At 50.6% G+C, this 22868-nt stretch overlaps 1 non-coding gene across 1 annotated transcript; it reads left to right on the top strand.

Moving 5' to 3' along the window:
• Window positions 1-8911: 8911 nt before the first annotated feature.
• On the top strand, window positions 8912-9037 carry LOC112066014 (U6atac minor spliceosomal RNA). Its single transcript, XR_002892377.1, has one exon. It is a non-coding gene; the product is annotated as a U6atac minor spliceosomal RNA (small nuclear RNA).
• The last annotated feature ends 13831 nt before the right edge of the window (window positions 9038-22868 follow it).

Here is a 22868-nt window from a genome sequence, read left to right as displayed (position 1 = left end):
GTTTTGTTTTTTTTTTTTTTTGCGGTACGCGGGCCTCCCTCTGTTGTGGCTTCTCCCGTCGCGGAGCACAGGCTCCGGACGCGCAGGCTCAGCGGCCACGGCTCACGGGCCCAGCCGCTCCGCGGCATGTGGGATCCTCCCAGACCGGGGCGCGAACCCGGTTCCCCTGCATCGGCAGGCGGACGCGCAACAACCGCGCCACCAGGGAAGCCCTATATGTATATTTTTGGCTGCACGGGGTTTTCGTTGCTGCACGCGGGCTTTCTCTAGTTGCAGTGAGCGGGGGCTACTCTTTGTTGCGGTGCGCGGGCTTGTCATTGCGGTGGCTTCTCTTGTTACGGAGCATGGGCTCTAGGTGCGCGGGCTTCAGTAGTTGTGGCACACGGGCTTTGTTGCTCCGTGGCATGTGGGATCTTCCCGGACCAGGGCTCGAACCCGTGTCCCCTGCATTGGCAGGCGGAGTCTTAACCACTGCGCCACCAGGGAAGCCCCCAATGAATTTTTAATGGATGGAATTTCAAACTTTGTGGAAAGTGAAGTGAAACAATAGAAAAAATAAGAGCAGTGTGTGGTGAGGAGGATTGGAGAGAGTTCTGATCACGATCTTCTTTTCCTGTCTGGGTTCTCAGCTCTCCAGGCAGTATCTACTTTCCTCTGCTCCTCCCCTGAGCCCAAAGACTAGAAATTCCCGTGGTTTCTGTGCTGCGCCAGGGGAGCAGGTTGGGTTGGGTTCTGCCAAGCTCCTCTGTAAGTGTGAGAACCTCTTATCTGGTTTAACAATTAGCCAGTGTGGTGGTGAGTGACGCCATCTGGTGGTAGAGATGAGAATGTTTCCAGACTTTCAGCAATTTATCATTTCCATTGAGAATCCCAGGAAGAGGCTGGATGGAGGAAGAGGAAGGGTTTAGCCACACCAGCCAGGATTTAATTTCTTGAGAATCTCTTCAGTTCAGTGGGTGCTGACGTGGTTCCTTCCCCCCACTCAGCTTTGGGGGTGCCAGGGCAGCAATCACAAGCAGAGTTCCCTATGTCGTGTTCATAGGGACTCCAGACTGTTCCACGCCCACAGGCAGGAATTCCCTCACATTCTCAAAATTCCACCGTTAGGGGTAACCTTGCCCTTCCCACTTCTAGAATGCACACCCCTCCATTCAGGCCCGGGCCTCAGGGCCAGTCTGGCGGGGAGAACACCCAAGGCTGCACCTGGTCTGAAAGGTCCAGCCTTGGTCAGACTGCCTGTGTGGCCCTAGCGCCATTCCCCTGCAGCTTTGCCTTCATTTCAACACTGCGGGTCTCCTGCCCATGAAGGCTCTGGGGTCCAGCCTTGCTTTGTGGTTTCCCCTTCCTGGCTGTCGCTGAAGCAAACCCTCAGCTCTTTGACCTCAGAGTGTCACTGCAAAATTCAGCGGTGTCCCAGGCAATGGGTAACAACTTAACAACTGAAGCTCTAGTATCTTCCAGAAATATGTGGACTCTTCTCTCTACTCCTGAGGCCCTTCTTCTCTCAGAAGCTCCACTGATCTGCTCTTCTTTTTAATTCCTTCACCTGTCAAGTAGAGAAAAAAATTGTTTCAGTGGGAAACTATGCATTGTCTAAACTCTAGAGGTCACCCCTGTGAGTTTCCTGATCCTGGTTCTCTGTAAAGTGTAGAGATAATTGACAGCAAGACAAAAATAAGTCTTATCTACCGATATGGAAATTCTGTCCTATCCTGTAGAGGTTGGAACGACTTTCCTCCCACCCGACCCTCTCTATGGAAAAACCAGTCTGGCTCACATTTGCACATTTATCTCAATACTCTTAATCTATAAATCTGTCCTTTGGATTTTCTTTTAAACCTACTCTAACATCTGCCTGGTTGCCTCACTGATTAACTAGTAGAATAAAAACTTTAGGGCTTCCCTGGTGGCGCAGTGGTTGAGAGTCCGCCTGCCGATGCAGGGGACGTGGGTTCGCGCCCCGGTCCGGGAAGATCCCACGTGCCGCGGAGCGGCTGGGCCCGTGAGCCGTGGCCGCTGCGCCTGCGCGTCCGGAGCCTGCGCTCCGCGAAGGAAATTTAACAGGTGCTCATTTTTATATCGGCATGAGATTCATGATTTTATCTTTCATTGAAAATTATCTTTTAACACTAAAATGGGTAGGCCCTGCACCCAGAAAAGCCTGACCTGGAGGGGTACCCTATCAGGGGGAACAACCAGGGTGACCTGTTTCCCCTTCAGTTGCCCTCTGGCCTCTGGTGGAGATCTCACTTCGGTACGCGAACCCGCGTCCCCTGCATCGGCAGGCGGACTCTCAGCCACGGCGCCACCAGGGAAGCCCCGAGATCTCACTTCTGTGTCCTGCTCCCCATGTGGAGCAGCACAAGTGGTTGGTGACCTTGTCTTGTAGGCAAAGTTTCTGGAGTCGTGGGAGGAGGCCTGCCTTGAAGCCTTCTGTGTAGTTTTGCCCTAAAACAGTTCCAGAGCCTGGCTTGCCAGGAGGTAAAATGGTTGGCTTTTGACGGTTTTAACATTCTTTAGCCTTTTTCAAGAAAAAATTGCTACCAGGGGCTGGGGGGGGAGGGGTAATGGGGAGTTTGAAACCGAGCAGGATCCTATGGGGCTCCAGGGCACAAAAGCCTTTCAAACAGTTGCTTATCAGGGAAGGGAGGGGAGGCAGAGACAAGGGACGAGCAGCCCAGAAACAATGGTGCAGCCTTGGGGCAGGGTCCTGGGTCTTCCCCAAGGGATACACGTCACAATATCTTTGAGCTCTTTACAGAACTAAAGCCCCCAACAAATGGAAGATGTTAGCATTCTTCATTCCAGAGAAGGCCACCCCAGGCCAGATTAAAAGAACCAGAGAAGCTCATCAAGAGACTACCTGAGAACAGATTAAAGGAATGCAGGCCCTGCACACACCCTGATCCTTATCAGCAAACCCACCCTTGAACCATTGCTATAAAACTTAAGACTCGGGGCTTCCCTGGTGGCGCAGTGGTCGAGAGTGCGCCTGCCGATGCAGAGGACAGGGGTTCGTGCCCCGGTCTGAGAAGATCCCACATGCTGCGGAGCGGCTGGGCCCGTGAGCCATGGCCTCTGCGTCCAGAGCCTGTGCTCCGCAACGGGAGAGGCCACAACAGTGAGAGGTCCGCTTAAAGCTCCTCACCAAATCCTCCCGGGGTTGGGACGTACAGTTTTTCAGGGCACGAGCCCTGTGTCCCCCTTTGCCTGGCAAAGCAATAAAGCTATTCTTTTCTACTTCACACAAAACTCTGTCTCCGAGATTTGGTTTGGCACCAGTGCAGAGAGGCTGAGTTTTCGGCATCAAGTTCATGTTTAACAGGGACAGAGTTTCACTTTGAGATGATGAAAAAGTTCTGGAGCAGGATGGTGGTGATGGTTGCACGACAGTGTAAATGTACTTAATGTCACTGAACTGTACACTCAAAAATGGTTAAAATGGTAAATTTTATGTTATTTACATTTTATCTAAATCTAAAAAAAAAAAAAGGAAAGAGTTGCTAATTTGCATACTTTTCTGGGTGGGTTCCTGTGGGTAAAGCTGAATTGGACAAGATTTCACAGCTTCTCAGAGACTGCACTCGGTGTCTATGCATGTGTGTGATTTTTAAAAATAAACCTTCTTCCTCCCACCAAACCCCCTTAGTTCTCAACCAAACAACGAACAACAGCTGTGAGCCACCATCTAGAAGGTTCTGTGGAACAGAATGGAGGAGGTAAAAAGAAGGAGCTGACAGGGTGAGGGGGAGACATCTGTCCGTGTGATGTTTGCTGCTGTTCTGACAGGATTGTTTGAGTAGCAAATGACCTTGAAACCATCCTTGAACTGGCCTAGACATAAACAAGAAGGCTTGGTAGGATTCTGGAGATGCTGGAGGAGTATTAGTTTCCTGTTGCTGCTGTACCAAATTACCACAAATTTAGTGGCTTAAAACAACACAAATTTAATCTCTTATAGTTCTGGACATCAGGTGTCTAGAATGGGTTGGCAGGGTTGGTTCCTTCTGGACGCTCTCAGGGAGAATTTTTTCCTTGCTTTTTTTTTTGCTCCTAGGGGTTGCTGGCCTTCCTTGGCTCCTGAGCCTTCTTCTGTCACTCCACCCTCTTGCTTCCATGGTCCTTTCTCCTACCACTGACTCTGACCTTCCTGCCTCCCTCTTGGGAAGACCTCTGTGATTGCACTGGGCCCACCTGGATAACCCAGGATCATCTCTCAATCTCAGAATCCTTAACTTAGCCCTCTTACTGTGTAAAGAACATATTCACAGGTTCTGGGGATTGGGACGTCTTCATTCAGCTTACTGTAGACGGCTTAGTGAGGCTCATGTGGACGTGCCTGGACATCCCCATCAGGGCAGGAATGCTCAGTGATCCTGAACTGGGTGTACCCAGATGTGCCTGTTACGTTGCTAAACATACACCCCATATGCCTCCGCACATCCTGCCCGGGGAGGGGTGTCTCTGGCTCCTTCTGGGCTTCCTGTGTGCTTTGTACAACCCTTTCATGCTTGCTCCTCGGGATGTTGTGACAAAGGCCTTTCTAGTCATTATTATGCCCTTTTTGTGCCCCTTTGATACATCTCTATGTCCATATCCTTGAAGCTAAGTAAACCATTAATCTTCACGTGCTGATGTGTAACCCAAGGACTGGGGAATATGTGGAGGATCTCATGCAAGTAGATCTTTGAAGAGTTAAAGGACCAAGCCTTGGGAAGGGAAGGAAGGCCACTGGGCCTTAGGGACAACTGAGCCAGGGATGCAAATGCCACCAGACCATAAAAGAATGGATGAAGAAATGGAAAGACAGATGTGTGACAGCCGCAACTCTCTTTCTCTGTGTGTGGTTGCTTATTCCTCTCTCATTGCAGATCCACCTACAACTCCTGAACCTCACATTCCAGTGGAGGAAGGTTGCTTCTCTCTCTCTCTGGTCCAGTTTCCAAAGTCCCAGGGAAGTGCTGTGATTGGCTCGCCTCGTATGGCAGATGCTGTTGGTGCCCCGCCCCCAGCCCTCTGCTCGGCACAAACAGTTCCCCTGCAGACCCAACAAGTTTCCTGCCCGCAGCTTGTGACTCTTGGCCTGGCCTTTCTCTGGCCACCAGAGTGAGCTCTGCCTCAGGCTGGAAATGCTGGGAAGTTAACCTTGGATAGTTCAAGTCTAGGAGACCAGCTCTCAACCAATGGCTGACTGGACTTGGTAGACACCTGAGCTCCCTTGCCCTCTGGGTAGGAAATGTCTACAGTGCTCCCCACATGGTTCCCAGCAGGACTGAGTCCCAGTTACTCACAGTGGAAACCTGCTCTTTGCTGCTCCCTGTGTTAACTTCTTTCCCTCCCCCCATCTCACTTCCCATGCCCCTATTGGTGCCTCCAGATAAACTACTTGCACTCAAATCCTTACTCAGGGTCTGCTTCTGGGGCATCTTAATCTAAGACACCTTGTGCCAGGTGCTCATCCCTGGACCAAACAATCATGGCAGTTGGTCCAGGAACCAACAGTTGGAGCAGGAAACAAGAGCAGCTCTGACTGGGAAAACATGGTTGATATGGGGGACAGGGGCAGAGGGGGACATTTTCCAAAAGAAAGGGTTGTTAGTCACAAAAGAAGGGGTGAAGGCCTGGGAAGACAAAATAACAGGCATCCACTATAGCTGTGATAGAGAGATGGACAGGTACAATGTTTGCACAAAGTGGGGAGTTATCTTTTCCCCCTGGAGGCATGGGGGCGGCGGCGGGGGGGTGGGGACCTGGCTTTCCCCAGAGTGAGTGTCCGGAAACGACTGGGCAGAAGCTGCAAACCTATTCTGACCTGGCCTCCTAAGTTACACAACCTCACTTTCACTACATGCTGTGGGTGACACATGAGTCACTAAGGTCACCCAGTTTCAAGTAGAGGGGACAGAGACCCCTTCTCAGTGGGAGGAGTGTCAAAGAATCTGTGGTCATGTTTTTTTGTTTGATTTTTTTTTGTGGTACGCGGGCCTCTCACTGTTGTGGCCTCTCCCGTCGCGGAGCACAGGCTCCGGACGCGCAGGCTCAGCGGCCACGGCTCACGGGCCCAGCCGCTCCCCGGCACGTGGGATCCTCCCGGACCGGGGCACCAACCCGTGTCCCCGGCATCGGCAGGTGGACTCTCAACCACTGCGCCACCAGGGAAGCCCTGTGGTCATGTTTTAAAACCACTGCAAAGTATATCTAGGGGAGGATGCCCAGCAGAGATAACCACGTTGAATTGACAGGACACGTACAATTTCTGGGTATTATGAACAGAGCAGGACCAACTCTAGCCCCAGTCAGAACTGAGTGGTAGCAGGGCTCGTGAACTAGCGTTTGGGAATCAAGAGAAGGAGTAAAGTTCAAGGGTGAGAACTGAAATCACTGCTGTCTCCACATAGCTGTCCCAGGGAGCATCCATTCCCTTGCCTCTTTCAGCTCCCAGAGGCCCCCTGCCTTCCTGGGCTCAGGCCCTTCCTCCATCACTCCAACCTCTTCCTTGCATGGCCATATCTCCTACTGCTGACTCTGGCCCCCTGCCTCCCTCTTGGGAGGACCCTGGTGATTACCTGGGGCCCACCCAGATCAGGGTACTCTCGCCACCTCCGGAGTCCTTAACTTAACCACATCTGCAAAGTTCCTTTGCCCATATAAGGCAACATATTCCAGGGTTCTCTCATGGGGCTCTTCGCCTCTAGAAATGGGGAGAAGTGGGCAGGGACCCCTTTCATTTGCCTCCTGCCCACCACACCCCCCAAATATCTACACGCTGACCTTCCATCTGGGCCGGGAAGATCTCCCCTCAGTGACCTCAGGGAAGGCATGGGGGCCGGGGAGAAGGGTGCAAGGCCGGCATGGCTGTTGTTGTTGGGGGAGAACAGAGCCACACGGTGGGCTTCGTGACGACTCTCGCAGTTCCACCCTCGTGCTCTGGCCTCCCATACCCCGGTAAGAGCCCTTTAAGGAGGAGTTCTTGTTTTTGTGACCTATAAACGTATCCAAACATCCTCAGACAATGGAAAGAAGACAATTTCAATCTCTAAGAATCCCACCAACTCAGAGGGAGCCACTGTTATACTGGGGTACATCTCTCTTGACTTAGGTTTAAGTGTACAAGTTTACAGAGTCAATACATATGCTGCTTTATAATCTCCTTCATTCATGCAATATGTTGTGATTGCTTATCTATGGCCATAAATATAGAATTACATCTCCATTTCTATTGGTTTCATAGTATTGCATAGAATAACATTTTTAACCAATACACAACTGACTACTAGATTGCTTCTAATTTTTCACTATTATAAACAATACTATCCTGAACCTCTTTGCTTTTCGTCTAGGTATCTCCTGAGAGTAAATTTCTAAATATGGGATTGCTGAGTCACAGGTATGTTCATTTTACATTTGGATACTATTATGGGTTAAACTGTGTTCCTCAAAAAAGGTATGCCGGGGAACTCCCTGGCGGTGCAGTGGTTAGGACTCCACGCTTTCACTGCCGAGGGCGCAGGTTCAATCCCTGGTCAAGGACCAAGAATCCCACAAGCCGCGGGTCGAGGCCCCCTACAAAAAAATATGTCAATTTCCTAACCCCTAACATCTGTGAATGACCTCATTTGGAAATAGGGTCTTTGCAGATGATCAAGTTAAGATGAGGTCATTAGGCTGGATCCTAAACCAATATGACTGGTGTCCTGATATAAAGGAGAAATTTGGACACAGACACTGACACACAGAAAGAGAAGACAATGTGAAGATGGCCATGGGATGACAAAGGCAGAGATTGGATGGATGCAGCTGTAAGCCAAGGATTGCCAGGCATCACCAGAAGCTGGAAGAGGCAAGGAAACGTTCTACCCAGAACCTCAGAAGGAGCATGGTCCTGCGGACACCTTGATTTTGGACTTCTAGCCTCCAGAACTATGAGACAATAAATTTCATTTTAGGGCTTCCCTGGTGGCCCAGTGGTTGAGAGTCCGTCTGCCGATGCAGGGGGCACGGGTTCGCGGGTTCGTGCCCCGGTCGGGGAAGATCCCACGTGCCGCGGAGCGGCTGGGCCCGTGAGCCGTGGCCGCTGAGCCTGCGCGTCCGGAGCCCGTGCTCTGCAACGGGAGAGGCCACAACGGTGAGAGGCCCGCGTACCGCAAAAAAAAAAAAAAAAATTTGGTCCCATAAATGAGCACAAACACGTGGTGTCATGCAGCATCATTGCTGCTTTTCTCCGGAGGTCCTATCCCCCACCCCCGAGTGCAGATGCACAATCACCTCTCATCTCGCGTGGAGGATGCGCACACGGAGGTGCAACTTCAGAGGCAGTTAGACAATTCAAGGGAGGCTCCTGCTCCAGTGACCAACACTTGTTTACATTTCAGGCTGGGTGAGTTCCCAAGAAAGCTACCCGAGAGGCAGGGTACATGCAGCAAGGCCTTGGGCAGATTGTTTAGTCGTTTCATGGACTGGACAATGATTATAAGTCTTCATAGGAAAACACTAGAGTCTAGTCCAAAATAAGAACTGTTGCTTCCCCCCCACCGCCATTCCCTCAGTTTAAAGTAGTTTGAGGGACTTCCCTGGTGGCGCAGTGGATAAGAATCCGCCTGCCAATGCAGGGGACACAGGTTCGATCCCTGGTCCGAGAAGATCCCACATGCCGCGGAGCAACTAAGCCCGTGCGCCACGACTACCGAAGCCCACACGCCTAGAGCCCGTGCTGCAACAAGAGAAGCCACTGCAATGAGAAACCCGCACACCGCAACGAAGAGTAGCCTCCGCTCGCCGCGACTAGAGAAAGCCAGCGTGCAGCAATAAAGACCCAACGCAGCCAAAAGTAAATTAAAAATTAAATCTTTAAGGTAGTTTGATACTTTGAACCATAGGGTGACGAAGTTTTTGGGCTCAATAAGAATGTAGGGTGTTGTATGAAAGGAGAGAAGATTAGCACTCCCCTTGACAAGGATGGAAGAGGCCTTCGGGCCTAACAACACGCATACGGTTAAGGCATTGCCACTTACTTCGTGGCATCTAACCACTGTTTTTAAAAAAAAAAAAAAAAAAAAGAACGTAGGCAGGAGAAAGGGTTAAAACCATGAATAAAAGAGTTTTTCCATCCAAGTCATGCCACCCTGTTTCGGGATATCAGCATCCTGGTTCAGTGGAAAAAGCCACTCAAGTTGTATTTGGGAGGCTCTCACTCAAATCTGAGTTTGCCAAATTGAGTGCTTTTTCCACTGTACCAGGTTACCCAACTGTGCCCTGTGGGTCAAGGTATCACACACTATTAAGCTTCGGGGCGCCACCCTTCAGTGACCACGCCTTCCAAGGTGTCAGCTGACACCACGAGGGCTTGCTTCCACAATGAGAGCTTCCACCCATTGGTTCTGATTCTGTTTTGATGCCACACAATACAAGTGGAAATACACAACACAAGCCGCAGCTAGAGAAAGCCTGCGCACAGCAACAAAGACCCAACACAGCCAAAAATAAATAAATTAATTAATTTTTTTTAAAAAAAGAACTGTTGCTTTTTTTTTTTTTTTTTTTTTCCTTTCTTTCAGGTTAAGGTAGTTTGATACTTTGAACCACAGGGTGAAGTTGAATCCTGAGGAGAGGAAAGCTCCACAGATGACCACCAGAGGGTGCCTTGGCCCCTGCAGGGACGCCTTTAGCTACCCAGGCCAGCAGGCAGCGTTTCAGATGTGCGCAAGGTAGGCCAAACAGACCACCCCGACTTCCTGTCCTCCTCCTGTTGTGGCAAGACAGTGGTGGAGCCAGGGGAAGAGTGTGGTCAGCAAGGAAGTGGGTAGGTCCAAATGACCTGGTGGGGGCCCTAAACTTTGCCTTCAGCCTCCCTCTGCTGACACATTCACTCCCCGCCAGACACACAACCACCTGCTGCTGTCCAAACACTCTGGGTTGGTCTCTCCATATTATCTCCACTTGGTGAGCTCCTACACATCCTTCAAGGCCCAGTTCGAATGCCCTCTCAGCCCTCCCATTTTGTGCTCCCCTGGCACCAGCGTTCATTGTTTTCAATAGTAATTAGTTACGTGCCCTTCTGTCCTGAAGAACATGGGTTCCCCCAGGGACAACTTGCTCAGCTCTGAGCAGAGACACGTGAGCACAGGGCCTGGCACAAAGTGAAGGGCACTGAACCTCGCCAGCATTATATTACGTTTCCACCTTCTTCCTACACCTTGAGAGGCTTCCCTGAGGACAGGCACTAGGTCTGATTCTTCTCTCTGGCCCTCATACCACCCAGCACAGGACCTGGCAAAGTAGGCCCTCAAGTTTGCTAGAATGAAGTTGCCTCCTCTGGAGTATGTAACTCACTTCTTTTCCCTATAGACTACTTGGCTTCTTTTTTCAGTCGACACGTATCTATCAGGCATTTTCTGTTGTGCCCAGGACCGTGCTGGGTGCCAGGGTTGCGGAGGATAGTTGAGGAGGTGTCCTGTCCCAGCTGCGGAGAGCAGACAATAATGGAAGAGTGATTTATGGTACAATCTCTGAAGCACCTTCATGTTTATCAAACTCTTTTATTTTACAAACGAGGAAACTGAGGCTCAGGGAGGGGAGGGGTTCACATAGGAAGTTGTTGGCAGACTGAGTCTGGCATTTGGATCTCCTAACAGCCCCACTCGGACGTGCTGTGACAAGTGCATTGTGCGAAGCAGTAGGTTTATCAAGTTCACTGCATCACAGCTGAACACGGCCGTCCCGAAGGCTTAGCAAAATCTCTTATTGGGTGAGTCAGTGAAGCACAAACCAAGGAGTCACCACCTTGGTAGCAGAAGATGAGTTCTACCCACAGAAGCATGTATTCACTTCTCAAAAGATCATTTACGATTTGCTCTTAGAGAGGTTTTGAGCCGCTAAGCTTTGGATCGACCCTAATAAGAAAGAACCTAGACGTTGCAAATGGACAGACCTGGGCTGAAGGTCCTTCCCGGGCTGTGCAGTGTTGATTCATGATGTAACCTCCCAGAGTCTCGATATTCTCACCTGTAAAATGGAGACAATAATCTTCCAGGTGAGTGAAGATGGGGTGAGATAAGGGCAACGGTTTCTCGGGCCCTAGTCCCCAGCAGCTGCTCCCTGATGGGATTTATCAATTCTGTGGTGAGCAGCCAATTGTGTGCGTCCCCTCCCAATGCCAAGTCCAGCGACTCCTGTTGGTAGCTTGAAATCGGCCTCTGTGGGGATATTTACATCATGGAAATGAGCTAACACTACAAACCAGGAATCTTTCTGTCTCCCGAGAGCCTGTTGTTAACCGTTTACCAGACATCATCCCAGGGTATCATCATTATGGCTGAGAATAATCATAACTTGTTCACCCCGGGCAGACACAATGCACGCCAGTTTGGCTCTTTTTACTGACGTGACCACTCATTTCGGTCAGCACCGTCAAGTCCACCAAACGGTCGGTTGGCTTCCCCGCCGCCGGCCCCCATTTCGGAGGTGGTGCTGTGGGAAGGCAACTGAGTCCAGGGGTCCGCTGGACCCATTTCTTTTTTTTTTTTTTTGCGGTACGCGGGCCTCTCACCGCTGCGGCCTCTCCCGTTGCGGGGCACAGGCTCCGGAGGCGCAGGCTCAGCGGCCACGGCTCACGGGCCCAGCCGCTCCGCGGCACGTGGGATCTTCCCGGACCGGGGCGCGAACCCGTGTCCCCTGCATCGGCAGGCGGACTCTCAACCACTGCGCCACCAGGGAAGCCCGGGACCCATTTCTTGATGCAGCCTGTCACACACTCTCAGAAACAGGAGGCTCCCCTCGCCTCCCCTCGCAGAAGCTGGGTCAGCAGTGCCAGGGCTCCCGGGGCTGGTGAGAGCTGTTTTCCTTGTGGGGCGGCGTTGGTACACGTGAACTGGTTTCTCACCCAGGTCTGTCTCTGAGCCTGCGTGGGAGTCAGGCTCCTTTAGCTTTTCTGGAGCTCCGGGCTGCTCAGGGCAGGCTCATCTGTGGGGACCCCCCCGACCCTAACTCCCTCCGCCCTGGGGCCTGATCCGTCCTCCCCAGGACGGTCCACCAGTGGGACTTGCAGGAGCACAGGGGCAGCAAGAAGATTCTGCAAGGCCTCAGGAGTCAGCTTTCTTGGAAGAGGGATGGGTTGCCTGGTGACGGTGCCTGGGCCTCTCCCTGGTGGGCTGAGCAGAAAGAGGAAGTGTGGTCAGGCTGGCGCTCATGGCTCGGCTGGGAGGAAAGCCTGTGGGCGAGGAAACACTTCTCCCCAGCTGCGCTTGGCCCTGACACTCAGAGCGCTGCTGACCCCTCAGCCGCTCACAGCTGCACCTCCTGCAACTTAGTAAGCACCTGGGCCTGTGTCAGCGCGAGTGACCACCTGGGCTTGGGCTGGGGCACTGTGGCCTAGGGCCTTGGTACGACCGCTGGGTGGGGCTGGAGAAACACTGGCCTTGAAGAGCCCACCCTGCTGGTGGCTGGCTGGGTGACCTCGGGATCACTTCACCTCCTTGGGCCTCCATCTCCTTGTGTGTATGGTGGGGCCGTGAAGAGGCCTACTTCTCAGGAGGAAAGGACGTAATGACCGAGAGTGAGAGGTGTGTACTGCGAGAGGGTTGTTATCGTTCTCTGGATTCTGACGGCGAGTTTGGGTAACTGACCTGTGAGAGGACCCTAATTGGTCTGTGCTGGAGGCGGGGTGGGAGTTGAGGCATTGACTATGTGAACTTTGGGCCACATCTTGAAACCCGTGGATGAACACCACCAGCCTTGGTGTCTTTGTCACTGTGTCTCTGGCATTCAGGGATTTATCTTTAAGGCATCTTGCCTTTCAGAGGCCTCAAGGTCAAGGTGTGCTGGGCTGGGGTCAGATCTCAACTCAGAAGTCTGCTCTTGACCCCTGGAAAAAATTACTGCGGAGGAGACCTGGGTTCGGCTTTGTCCTTTTCACTTCCACCTTCTCATGCATCAGTTGTCCCTAAAGCCACTCTCTTTCCTGGTCCCTTTGCATGGGTGGACCTCTGAGGAAGCATCGAAAGCGGGGATGGTTGAGCCTGGAGAAGACAAAGCCTGGGAGCTTCTTTTTAATTTTTTTTTTCTTAGCATCTTTTTTCCCCTTCCTGAAAATTAGAAAACTGCCGAGCAATAGGGGAAACAGTGACCCCAAATCCCACCACCTCACAATAATCACAGTAAAGGGTTTGCTGTCTCGCCTGCCAGTCTCTTATTTCTCAGGTGTAGCTGTTTTGGAAAGTCACCTATGTTTTATTCTGATGTAAGTACATTCTAGACATAGAAATACAGACGTCATCGCTGTCATCAGGCACCAGCATCCCTGACCCCCTCCATCTACTTCACGTGGCACCAGCATTCCTGCCAAAGAGCCCCTGAGCGACGGGTTCAAGTTTCCCTCCGCATTCTTAGAGCCAAACAAATAAGAAAAGGTGAGCAACGGCAAGAGGCGATTTGGTTGGACCCAGGGAAGGACTCCTGGGTTGCAGAAATTCTGGGATAAACTTACTAAGAAGCCTGAATGATCTGCAGCTCTGGAAGGCTCACATCACCCAGAACATCTCAAAGATACTAGAATATCAACCTATTTGGGAGCAGGGAGCAGAAGCTCTTATACAAGGTGATACCTAAATTTTTGAAACTGTGTTTGCTTTATGCCTCGCGGCAAGGCTGGGTGGCAGGGAAAGAAAGAAGGATCCTACTCTCACACACGAAACAATCAAAATTCACTTTTCTGTGCTTTCTCCCAGCCGTCTCCAGCCACATCCTCCAGTAACGTTATAGGATGGAGGGAAGCCCATTTTCAAATGTATTACTATTTTCTTTCCAAAAAATTTTTTAAAAATCAATGTAGGGACTTCCCTGGTGGCGCAGTGGTTAAGAATCAGCCTGCCAATGCAGGGGACATGGGTTTGAGCCCTGGCCCGGGAAGATCCCACATGCCGCGGAGCAACTAAGCCCGTGCGCCACAACTACGGAGCCTGCGCTCTAGAGCCTGCGAGCCACAGCTACTGAGCCCGTGTGCCACAACTACTGAAGCCCGCGAGCCTAGAGCCTGTGCTCCACAGCAAGAGAAGCCACTGCAGTGAGAAGCCCATGCACTGCAACGAAGAGTAGCCCCTGCTCGCCGCAACTAGAGAAAGCCCACGCGCAGCAACGAAGACCCAAGGCAGCCAAAAATTAAATAAATAAATAAATAAATTTATAAAAATCATTGTATAGGGCTTCCCTCGTGGCGCAGTGGTTAAGAATCCGCCTGCCAATGCAGCGGACATGGGTTTGATCCCTGGTCCGGGAAGATCCCACATGCCATGGAGCAACTAAGCCCGTGTGCCACAACTACTGAGCCTGTGCTCTACAGCCCGTGCTCCACAACAAGAAAAGCCACCGTAATGAGAAGCCCGTGCACTGCAATGAACAGTAGCCCCTGCTCTCCGCAGTTAGAGAAAGCCCGCGCACAGCAACGAAGACCCAACGCAGTCAAAAATAATTAAATTAAATAAATAAATTTTTTTAAAAAAGGAATCAATGTATACTACCACTGGCCCTGTGGGAGGGTCCGTTGCACTACAACTTTGCCAGGATAGGATTTTGTGATTATCTTTCATTTTTTTGCTAGCAAATAGATGTAGTTTCTAACTGTGGCCAGGGGAGCAATAAACTATGATGGGTGACTGTGTCAATATTTCAGTGTGAAACAGAGTCAAGCCCTGTAATGAAATAAACCAGATGACAAGATTAATCTGAGAGCTGGTGTGATAAGCTGTCATACCGAAGGCAGCATGTGCAAAAAAGGATATGTTTGGCTTGCCTTCTCCTTCTTAGTTCTCTAGGCCTTATATTTAGCCTTTCACAGAAATGGAAGGATAGAGAGAGGGAGAAGAGAGGCCGAACTCCTTTTACTTCACCGCGCTGCCCTTCCACAGCCACAGTTGGATTTTAAGTGGCCATCAGCTATCCACATGGCCATTTCTGGTGCTGACAACAGTGAAGTGGTCAGGTGGGCACGTGGCCTCACTGAGCCTGGGTAGTGACAGTCTGGGAACAAGAGGCGAATTTGGGCAAGCACTGCTCAAGCTGACTTGCAAGTGTAGCCTCAATATTGTCTACAATCTCCCAGATGCTTGAGATCTCGGTGGAGAGCAGCTCAAACCCTCATTCCATGCCCTGCGAAGTCCAAAGCCCTCCTACAGATTTCTGTGGGCTCCCCAGGAGGCCTCCACTTTCCCGTGGCCAGCCCGGCTCCGAGCCCCTGTGGGTGAGCCTCTGTTCCATACTGCACTGACCCAGGGATGAAACTCAGTCATTCCCTCACTCCCCACATCACCAAAACAAAACTGTGTACCAACGCATTGGCAGATGCAGTAGACTTTACTAAAGATTGGATGGGGGCCATAGGGGAAGTTTCTAACGCAGCAATGCAAACCACTGCAAACTGACATAATACAGCCCTGCTCTTAAAATGCCATTGGCCCTTTGGCCACTCCGTCCCTGATCATCTTCCACCAGATGCTTCTCCCACTTTCCAACCATCCAGCTGGCTCCCCTTCCTCTCCTCCTCCCATTCTCCCCCAGAACTCCAGACCCCACCCTTGCCCCAATACCCGGAGGAATTCAACAGTCTCCATCCAGTTCCTACCAGCAAACTTCATTCCCTGCCCAGCCAGCTAAGTGCTTGAAAGGCAGCTCATTCTATTTTTTATTTTTATTTTTTGATGATGTATAATTATCAATAAAGTGCCTAGGTCTTAAATGTACCGTTCAGTACATTTGACAATTGCATAACAAGATGTAAACATTTCCATCCCCTTGTGCCCTTTCCAACCAGATCCTTTCTGCCCCCATTGAAACCACTATTCTGATTTCTATCACAATAGTTTAGTCTGTTCTTGAACTTCATACACAGAGACTCATACAGGTTGTACTCTTTCAAATGTGGCTTCTTTCACTTACTGTAATGTTGTCAGGATTCATCTATGCTGCTGTGTGTATCAGGAATTCATTTTTTAAAATTTCTGGGTAGCATTTCCTTGTATGACTATACCAGCTTATTTATCCATTCTGCTGTTGAAATCCATTCTGTTTTTACACAGTGTTACAATGTTTGAGCTGACACCAGTAAGTATTGTAATGCCCAGATGGTAATCCTAAGAATTTGAGTGTGAGGAGGAGGGTCGAGGGGGAGATTTTCAACTGGGGGGAAAAATTAGAAAGCGGGGGGAAGCTGAAATTAATTTTAATAATACATTTTGCTTAACCCATTATATCCAAAATATTATCATTTCAACATGTAATTGAGGTAAACATGTATTAATGAGATTTTTAAAATAATTTTATTTATTTTTTTATACAGCAGGTTCTTTATTAATAAGATCTTTTATGTTCTTCTTTCTGTACCAAATATTTGAAATCCAGTGTGTATTTCACACTTATAGCACATCCCGGCCTCGACTAGCCATCTAGCCAGTGCTCAGTGGAATAGCCTCACAGGGCCAGTGGCTGTTGTCTTGGACAGTGCAGGCCTCTGGTAGAGGGATTTGTGTCCAAATCCACGAAGCCCTTGATGGCAGAGAGTGAGGAGTTGTATTCATATTCAGGTCTCCCCATCTTCCTGCTAAGCTGTTTACAAGTCTGCCTCTTCCCACAGAGACTTCTTCCAACTCCAACTTTCTGATATTCTAATTCCCCCCCAACGCATGCATTCTACCCACACCTTTTGGGACTCATGGCTATTTCAGATCATTTCTTTTTCATGAGAAAAACTCGAGTTTTTTAATACACAGGGCATGACCATTTTGAAATAAATTGGGTTTACACTCAGGACTTTCTCTCACGAAATGAGTATAGGTGAGAAAATGTTAGTTGGAGTGCATCGCGTGTCCTAAAGACATTTTGCGAAACGTGTTTTTGTCTTTTTGGGGTTTTTTTTTTTTTTGGCTGTGTTGGGTCTTCGTTGCTGTGCGCAGGCTTTCTCCAGTTGTGGCGAGAGGGGGCTACTCTTCGTGGCAGTGCGCAGGCTTCTCATTGCAGTGGCTTCTCTTGTTGTGGAGCATGGGCCCTAGGCACGCGGGCTTCAGTAGTTGTGGCATGCAGCCTCCATAGTTGTGGCACACGGGCTCAGTAGTTGTGGCATGTGGGCTCAGTAGTTGTGGCACACGGGCTTAGTTGCTCGCAGCTTGTGGGATCTTCCTGGGCCAGGGATTGAACCCATGTCCCCTGCATTGGCAGGTGGATTCTTAACTACTGCGCCACCATGGAAGCCCTGAAATGTGTTTTGTTTTGTTTTGTTTTGTTTTTGCGGTACGCGGGCCTCTCACTGCTGTGGCCTCTCCCGCTGCGGAGTACAGGCTCCGGATGCGCAGGCTCAGCGGCCATGGCTCACGGGCCCAGCCGTTCCGCGGCATGTGGGATCTTCCCGGACCGGGGCACGAACCTGTGTCCCCTGCATCGGCGGGCGGAGTCTCAACCACTGCGCCACCAGGGAAGCCCTGAAATGTGTTTTATTTATGTGAATATATGTGTAGCTGTCACACTGTAAATTCTACGTCTTAGAGGAACTTGGTTAAAGGAAAAAAAAAAAAGCAGATTCCTGAATAAACCCTAAATAAATAAACCTAAATAAATTAAACCTAAATAAATAAAGTCTCCAGAATTCCCTGTGATGGACAGTGAACGTGATTTCTGTCACTGAGTCCCCGGAAATGCCTTTTGGGGAAGTGAGAGTCAGAGCTGGGGTGGTGGTTGCTTTTAGCCTGCTCTCCTACCCTGACACTTCCCAGAATCGAGTGCCTTAGGCTACTGGAGGACTGAGCAGAGACAAGAAAGAAGCTGCCACTCCACCCACCCTGCAACGTCTGCCTGGCCTCTGCTTCCCAGCCAGCTGCTTGACGCCCACGGCCAAAGGCAGGAGGAGAGCAGGGAGCCTGCCCAAGGTTGCGTGTCCAGGTGAGGTGCTTTAGAATTAGAATGCCCAGTACTTGAATTTCAGACCCTGGATCCAAACCGCCTACTGATCTGCATCATTAGAGGGGAAGTCTGCCCACGGCGGAGGAAAGAGGGGAAAAGGCCGGGGCATCAGTCATTCAGTCGTATATCCTCAGATACGTATGTGGTGCGCCTATGCCCAGTACTTGAATTTCAGACCCTGGATCCAAACCGCCTACTGATCTGCATCATTAGAGGGGAAGTCTGCCCACGGCGGCGGAGGAAAGAGGGGAAAAGGCCGGGGCATCAGTCATTCAGTCGTATATCCTCAGATACGTATATGGTGCGCCTCCTGCGCTCCAGGTGATGTTCTAGGCACTAGAAAGAGTGGGAAAGGGAGCAGCCAGGCCCTTGCTCTCCTGGGGCTCACAGGCCAGTGTGGGAGACAGACAATGGACATCAAATAAGCCAACAGACAGCTCTTACAGTAAGAGCAGGCAGGCTCAGATGGAGGAAAAATGCATGTAACATATTGATCATAACATAGTGCAGGGAGGCAGGGATGTCTGCTCCTCCCCCAACCCGGCACCCCGCCTGTTGACTCTTCCTAATTCAGAGAGAATGGGAGCTTTCGGTTATGAGCTCTCAGCTTCCTGCCCCCACCCCAGTCCGGTTCCCCTCAGCAGCACAGCCCTCCCTACCCTTGTTCCCTCTTTTTTTTTTTTTTTTCTGCGGTTCGCAGGCCCCTCACTGTTGTGGCCTCTCCCGTTGCGGAGCACAGGCTCCGGACGCGCAGGCACAGCGGCCACGGCTCACGGGCCCAGCCGCTCCGCGGCACGCGGGATCCTCCCGGACCGGGGCACGAACCCGTGTCCCCTGCAACGGCAGGCGGACTCTCAACCACTGCGCCACCAGGGAAGCCCCCTTGTTCCCTCTTAAAAGTGGATGCTTCCATCTGAGTCCCTGAAGGTAGCTCCTGCTCTCTCTTCTATCCCTGTTATTTCCTTTTGTCCTCTTTCCTGACACCTTCACAGTATTTTAAACAAAACAAGCTCACTTTCCTCCCTTCTTGAAATTCAGGCTTCCCTTGCCTTCTGGGCTTTCATCAGGCTGACCAGAGCTCCCTTTAAGCTGTTATCAGGGGAGTGAATGAGATGCAGAGTCTGTCCTGAGGACAGGATGATGGAGGAGAAAGCGGAGGAGAGAGTGCAGGACACTGAGCTCTGGAGCTGGGAGCATCTGTGAAGCCCGACAAGCAGTGAGGACTACGGCCAGACAACAGGGTCTTCCTGGGTCTTCTTAGTCCTGCAGGAACTTCATTCTTATGTCATATTCAGTTATGACTATCCTCTAAGGACCCTGGATAGGATTCTAGGATGCCCCTGCTCCTGCCAGCGCCCTGGGGAAGGAATCCTGAGGCTCCATTGAAGTCATCCATACCCTAGTAAAAATCAGTTTCTCTTCCTCGGTGTCTGGCACACCCAGGCAAATGGGAAGTGGGGAGAGGAGGGAGCGTGGAACTTTGCTCTGAAGAGAGTGACTTGATGATGGAATTCCATCATCACTGTGACAAGCAAACAGGAGAGGTCTTTGGGTTCAAGGAGTCTTTTTTTTTTAAATTAATTTATTTTATTTTTGGCTGCGTTGGGTCTTCATTGCTACCTGCGGGCTCTTCTCTGGTTGCGGCGAGCAGGGGCTACTCTTCGTTGTGGTGCACGGGCTTCTCATTGTGGTGGCTTCTCTTGTTGTGGAGCACGGGCTCTAGGCGCGTGGGCTTCAGTAGTTGTGGCACGGGGGGCTCAGTAGTTGTGGCTCGCGGACTGTAGAGCTCAGGCTCAGTAGTTGTGGCGCACGGGCTTAGTTGCTCCGTGGCATGTGGGATCTTCCCAGACCAGGGATCGAACCCGTGTCCCCTGCATTGGCAGGCAGATTCCTAACCACTGCACCACCAGGGAAGCCCCAGGAGTCTTTTTCAGTGCTTTCATTCTACTCGACTGCTGTTGCTACTGCCTATGAATGTTGCAGGGAACAAGCCTCCAGCTTCCTCACCTGCCCCAGCTGGGGGCTCTGCAGGCTGGCTGGATGCAGTGTTCCTCCCCGAGGTCTGAGAACCAATTGGAGTGCTTGTTAACAATGCTGATTCCCGAGTCCCACAACAGACCTACAAATCAGAACTGGGAGTAGAGTAGGGACATAGGACTCTGGTATCTGCATTTTAATACATTTCCCAAAGCTCTGGCTTGGTGGTCACAATTTAGGGCCCTGGGTTTGGCTTCTGATTTTTCCACTTACTAGATCTGCGGCCTTAGGCAAGTTAATTGAGCTCTTCTAAGTTTCTATTCTCTTATCTGTAAAATGGGATTATAATTATGACCTGCCTTATAGAGTGGTTGAACTCATGGTAAAGTAGCACATAATGTATGTTACTTTTCTAAAATGCATTTTCATATTGAGGTTCTTATGATTTGGAACAAGTCACAGCTAAAAGCTGAGGTCTTGCCAATATTGGAATTTCTTGTCCGAGGGTTCTGCTTTCAGTTCTGTCATGGTAAAATGGGGGTGATAAGAACACCCCCCAACACCAGGTTATAATAAGGATTAAATGATAACATGTATGTCACCGGTTCTCAACATTGGCCTCCCATTAGAATCATCTGGAGAACTTCACTAAAACAAACAAACAAAACCCCAGTGGCCAGGCCGCAGGTTGGGAACTTCCGATATCCCTCAAGCTCTTGCCCCAGCTCTGGGGCCACACTGGATCCTACCCTCTTCTGGTCTAGACTGTACCATGGGCCCCCACTCTGGCTCACAGGGTCCTGACTTATCTCTGAGTCCAAGTTTGGCCTTGAGAACTTTCATATGACCTCAGACTTTTTGGGGGGGAGGGCGGCGTGGCCAGAGCTGGTCCAGCCCTGAACCATAGGTCAGCAGGTCTCAGGCCATGGGAGGGTGAGGAGCTGAGTCCACAGTACAGGTGAGGTGTCCCGGCTGCCGGGAGGAGGTCAGGGAGCTGCAGGGCCTGACCTCAGTCTTGTCAACTGGGGGTGCACCTGGTGGACACCATAAATGGGAGAAGGAAGAGTAAGAGAACTATGGGACCTGCTTTTAGTTATTAGCTGTCAAGGGCCTTGGTGTGTCAGACCCCAGGGCAAGAGCTTGAGGGATATCGGAAGTTCCCAACCTGCGGCCCGGCCACTGGGGTTTTGTTTGTTTGTTTTAGTGAAGTTCTCCAGATGATTCTAATGGGAGGCCAGTGTTGAGAACCAGTGATATACATGTTATCACTTAATCCTTATTATAACCTGGTATTGGGGGTGTTCTTATCACCCCCATTTTACAGATAAAAAGAGAATTCAGAGAGATTAAGCAATCTGCTAAAGGCAACACAGCTAGTCTAAGACGAGATTTAACTAGTCTAGTTAACTAGACTAGTCTAAGTCTAGATTGACTAATCTAAGATCGTAGCTCAGCTCTGTCTGATGCCAAAGTTTGTGCTCTTTTTACTCCGCCAGGCTGACACCAAGCTGATAAACGTTTCTTTTCCTAAGAGACCCCTGTCTGTACCCAGCCTTGTGGCAGGTCTCCACTGCTTCATCACTGGTCCAGCAACATCGGGCACTCTGTGGTGGACTTCCGGTCAAAGATGGCAGAATTATCACTGAGCTTTTTTCCTTCTGGAGACCTCAGTAGAAGGCAAAAAAATGAAATTTTAAAACGTATAAACCCATGGAACAACTTTAACTAGAATCTCATTGCCGTATGAGGATGAAGTGGTTCGTGTGGTGCCCCACTCACCGCAAGATGTCCACATCCCCATTCCTGCAACCTGTGAATATGTCAGATTACATGGCAAAGGGGAACTAAGGTTGCAGGTGCAATAGAGGTTGCTAATCAGCTGACCTGGAGATGGGGTGATGATCCTGGATTATCCAGGTGAGCCTGATGTAGTCACAAGAGTTCTTGTAAGTGGGAGAGGGAGGCAAGAGGAGGTCACATGTGGCCAGGGAAGAACCGTCAGAGAGATGCAACATTGCTGGCTTTGAATACAGAGGAAGGGGCCGTGAGCCAAGGAACACAGGCGGCCTCCAGAAGCTGAAAAAAGCAAGGAAATGGCTTCTCTAGTGGAGCCTCCAGAAGGGACCCAACCCTGCCCATAGTTTGATTTTAGCCCAGTGGCATCATGCTGGCCTTCTGTCCTCCAGAGCTATAAGATAATACTTTTGTGTTGTTTTAAGCCACTGCATCTGTGGTAATTTGTTGGAGCAGCCGTAGCAAACAAATACACTTTGCTGTTAATGACCGCTGCTGCCTGGGCTCCCGCCTCCCCCCGTGACCTTTCAGTCCAATTCCAAAACTTTTAAGTTACTTTTGATTACTAAGCAGACTCATTTCCATTTTAAACATTTAGTCATGCTCATTTGAAAACTTCCGTCTCGAGACTTCCCGATTGTCCAGCGGTTAAGACTCCACGCTCCCAACGCAGGGGGCCCAGGTTCGATCCCTGGTCAGGGAACTAGATCCCACGTGCTGCAGCCAAGTGCCCACGTGCCACAACTAAGAGCCGGTGTAGCCAAATAAATAAAAATGAAAACTTCCCTCTTATCTTTGACTCAGAGCTCCCTGCTTTGCCCAAGGAGGGGAGTAGAGAGAGGAGTGAGGGCTGTCTCAGCTCCTTAGCTTCCCTGCATTTACTTCCCTGGTATGAGATTGAGGAGGAAAGACAGGGACAGACAGTTTTCCCCAGGAAGTCTCCCCTCACTGGGCCATTGCTGCTGATCAAGTTTGTGGTGTTGGGTGGAGACTCAACCCCTGGCCCTTGAGCGGTGCCTTGTGGTCCCTTGAGAGACTCAGCTGCATCTTTGGGCTGGCTGCCAGCATCCTCTCATGCAAACACCTCTTTGCCCCATGCTTCAGTAGCTCTCAGGAGGTCTGCTCCCCACAACCTTATCTACTCCAGGCCTGGCCACACA

This window comes from Physeter macrocephalus, chromosome 14 (genome assembly GCF_002837175.3).
Source record: "Physeter macrocephalus isolate SW-GA chromosome 14, ASM283717v5, whole genome shotgun sequence".
In the NCBI taxonomy this organism is placed as follows: domain Eukaryota; kingdom Metazoa; phylum Chordata; class Mammalia; order Artiodactyla; family Physeteridae; genus Physeter; species Physeter macrocephalus.
This window is presented reverse-complemented; position numbering and strand designations above follow the sequence as displayed.